Genomic DNA, 4,328 nt, shown 5'->3' with positions numbered 1-4,328 from the left:
TCAGATTCGTATAAGGCTAGAGGATATGCACAAGACTGCGTTTAGAACGACATTTGATCTTTATGAGTTTTTAGTGATGCCGTTTGGGCTAACAAATGCTCCTGCCACGTTCAACAGAATGATGGACCGGATTTTCCGCTCACATCAACAGTTTGTTGGAACGTTCTTCAATGACATGATAGTGTATTCGAGGAATGAAGAGGAGCATAGGCATCACTTGACCATTGTGTTCGAAGAGCTGCGCAGTCACAGGTTACTTGTCAATCCTAAGAAAAGTGAATTCTTCCTCGAAGAGATCCACTTTCTGGGCCACATAGTCTCAAAGGATGGTGTTAGAATGGATCCCGCAAAGGTCGAAGCTATCAAGACATGGCTTGACTTAATGACTGTGCACGATGTCAGAAGCTTCTTGGGATTATGTTCCTACTATAGAAGGTTTATCAGAAATTTTGCAGAGATAGCATCGCCTCTTCACGCATTGCAAAAGAAAGAGGTCACTTTCAGATGGACCCAAAAAGAGATTTCAACTTTTAGTCTCTTAAAGGAAAAGTTAACTTCAGATCCAGTTATTGTTTTGCCAGATCTCAGGAAGTCATTTGTGGTCCAGTGTGACGCGTGTGGCAGTAGCATCGGAGCAGTGCTAATGCAAGACGGACGGGTAGTAGCTTATGAAAGCCGAATTTTGCAAGGGCCAGAGAGGACTATGCAAGTCTATGAGAAAGAGCTCTTGGCCGTGATTCATGCGCTTTCTAGCTGGAAGCACTACCTTTTAGGTGCTGATTTTGTTGTCCAAACAGATCATCAGACCTTGCGATACTTCTTGACACAGTCAAAGTTATCCGAAAAGCATATGCGATGGGCAAACATTCTTTCCATGTTCCACTTCCAGATTATGCATGTGGAAGGCAAGAAGAATGTTGTGGCTAATGCGTTATCAAGAAAGCCACAAATTTCAGCTGTGTCAATTCCTTATGATCATGAGTTAGATGACATGAAGGAACAGTATACTGCTGATGAAGATTTTGCAAGACTTTTTGAACAGTTACAATAGGGGCGACATCACGAGCACTACCTCCTCAGAGATGGTTTTATGATGATCCATGGCAAACTTTGTGTCACTAGGCCACTGCGACATAAGGTCATGGAAGAGAGTCATGTCCCACCGTATGCAGGGCATCGTGGCATTGATGCGACAGTTTAAGCGGTAGAGACATTCTTCTATTGGCCTACCTTGAGGAGAGATGTGGATGCCTTTGTGCGAGCATGCATAGTTTGCCAAAAGGTCAAGTTTGACAGGCAAAAGGCACCAGGGTTGTTACAACCACTGCCGATTCCGGATAAGCCATGGGAAAGCATTGCTATGGACTTTATCTTTGATCTTCCAAGGACGCCAACAAGGAATGATGGTATATGGACCATTATCTGCAGGTTCAACAAGCAGGCCCATTTCATCCCTCTCAGGAAGAAGATAAAATCTGATCAGATGGCACGCTTGTTCATGTACAATGTGTTTAAGTACCATGCTATGCCACAATCGATTATCAGTGATCGTGATCCTCGCATGACCAGTTTGTTCTGGAGAGGATTGTTTGAGAACATGGGTACTACGCTCAAGTTCTCGTCTTCGTTTCATCCACAAACTGATGGACAGTCAGAAGAGGCTAATTCTACTGTCTTAGATCTACTGAAATGCTATGTGTCAGATAATAAGGGCAAGTGGGAAGAATATTTGCCTATGCTTGAGTATGCGTACAATAATACGGTGCATTCGTCTACTGGCAAAGCACCTTTTGAAATTGTTGAAGGCGGCAAAAAGGTTCCTCCCATTTTGCATACAAAGGACAAGATCTTTGAGGCAGATCGATATGTTGAGAACATGGATGAAATGTATAAGAAGATTAAAGTTGCCTTGGAGAAGACTCAGGCAAAGCAGAAAAAGGTTGTTGATCGTCACCGTCGTGAATTGCTACTATCACCTGGTGATTGGGTTCTGTTAAGGTTCGAAAAGGGAAGGTTAAAGAAGATGAAGGGCAAGGAACGGCTGTTTCCTAAGCTCAGCATGCGTTACTATGGGCCTTTTCAAGTGCTTGACAAGATCAGCGATGTGGCTTACAAGCTGAAATTGCCTGATGCGTGGAAGATTCATAATGCGTTTCACGTGAGTCTTCTAAGACCCTTCGTGGGTGATGTGCCAGAAGATATGCCAGATGAGGATCAACCAGAAGTTGAGGAACTTGATGAGATCCTGGTACCTGAGCAAGTTTTGACACATAAGGACAGAAAAGTTAAAGGACAAGTTGCAAGACGCTATTTGGTGAAGTTCAAGAACTATCCGCCTATGGATGCAAACTGGATGGAAGAGCATGAACTCTTAGAGTCATCAAATGTATTGCAGCTTTACCTTGAAGCCTTTGGGTTACAGCCTACTTATGCCCCAACTCAACGTGTGCAAAGGAGGGGTAATGATAGAGCTAGTACATCAAATGTACATATGAATTCGGTGCCATAGATGAAAACGGCAAAAGTATGAAGGTCTCATTAAGTCATTTGTATCTATGTATGTTACGATCTTTCTTGCGGATACATGCGATGATAAAAGAGTGTTAATAGCACAAGATCATCAGTGGCGTGTATTTGTGGTATGCAATCGAGGACGTTTGCGATTTCAAGAGGGAGGTATGTCACGAGGACGTCGCCGTTATTAACCATGTCACAAAGATGTGGCAACTCCTAACCTTGGTTGTTGGTTTCTTTCCAATGGGGTTTATTTTATTTGTTTTGAGACCCTCTTTTTGAAGTAGCAAACGGTCGGACATTGTATGGCCAATGTGAACGGTAGTTTCACGCGCAGACGGGAAGTGGTCGGCACTGGAATTCGTATGGTAAGAGGATCTCTAGGCCCAGAGCAAGATCATATAGGTCCCCCCCTCGCACTTAGCAAGTTGGTGGATACTAGGAGGTGAACTCAATTAAGGCGTAAAGTCAAGGTGGGACTACCAACAAAAAGTATCCGACAGTTGGGCCACATTGCACTTTTGGATGCGGTCCCAGTCAGGATAGATGGTCAGAAGACCAGTGGGAGCCCAACGGAAGCATCTCCTAAAATTTAGGGAATTGTTATTTTGGGCCGTGAAAATGTGTTCGCGTCTTTACCTTCCGTATGACTAGGGGAACATTTTACAACTCTGCCGCGAAGTCAATTGGGCAACCGGTCAGGATATTTTTAAGCGGCGAACCCGAAACGGGAAAATGCTTGAAAATGCGCCAAGTGGCAAATTCTCATGCACTTGCCTCTTGCAGAAAAATGGGCGTTGATTTTTAAGCTGGGAGAGGCCTCATTCACTCTTTGTCACAGGTTAAGAGCTATGGAGTGCTTCCTTTCCCTCTCATGTACAGTGTGGTGCTAGGAGTGATGCCCTGCACACTACACACTACTCTCTCTCTCCCCTACGTGCAATTATGTGATGCCCCACAAGAGGGCTCCTCATTTGACTGATGTACAGTTGTGTGGGTTCATGCTTTTGTGCTGAGGCAAGAGCCTCCTTGAGCAGGAACAGGGGTAGCTACCAGCTACTCCAAAGCAAGCACTGGTGAGGGTCATAACATCACCTTACAGGTGCAAAATCAGCGTTGTGTATGCGCTGTAATTTGACTGTTTATCAACCATACGGACACCGGGACCATTGGGAATCGTGCCCAACTGACAAAAGACAGTTAGGGGACTGTTTGGGGCTGAAAACAGGGCAAAAACCAGTAAATACAGCGTGCTGAATTTACTGTTTTTGGGCAGGAATCAGAGGGTATACGCCAGTAGAAGCGAGTTCCAGCAGGGGAATTGGTTTCGCGCAAGTTTTGGGGCTGTTATGCTGCCGAAATTTGGCCAAAACAGGCGGTATCTAGTGGGATACAGTCAAAGGATTCCCAGGCCTCTTCTTTGTACTTTACCCTCCTAAGGAATAAAGAAATACCGAAAGGGGCGCCAATTTTGGGGCCTACAGGTTGTCAGTGTCTGCTCGGAGCATTCTAGCTTCCGAGCTGTGTGTATTCAAGTGTTAATTCCCGTCGCAGGTTCTCTTTGCAAAGTGCTCTGTGTGTGTGTCTAAAGTAAAGAATTTCGGCTGAAATCCAACGCCTACCACCCTACGGGCCGGTTTCACCCGCCTTGCACTTGAGTCCTCTAGACAGTTAGCCATGCAGGGAGATATAGCATGCTGGTATGGGGACATGACATCATGGTTTCAGGCGCATGGGTTCAGCATAGACAGATTGCCTCCCTTCCGGTACTCATTGGATGCACCCTCTCTGACTCTTACACAGTCCGGGATCAC

Source organism: Adiantum capillus-veneris, unplaced genomic scaffold (genome assembly GCF_014529385.1).
Source record: "Adiantum capillus-veneris isolate H3 unplaced genomic scaffold, ASM1452938v2 Hic_scaffold_316, whole genome shotgun sequence".
NCBI classification, from domain to species: domain Eukaryota; kingdom Viridiplantae; phylum Streptophyta; class Polypodiopsida; order Polypodiales; family Pteridaceae; genus Adiantum; species Adiantum capillus-veneris.
The sequence above is the reverse complement of the archived record's forward strand: the minus strand, read 5'-3'. Positions refer to the sequence as shown.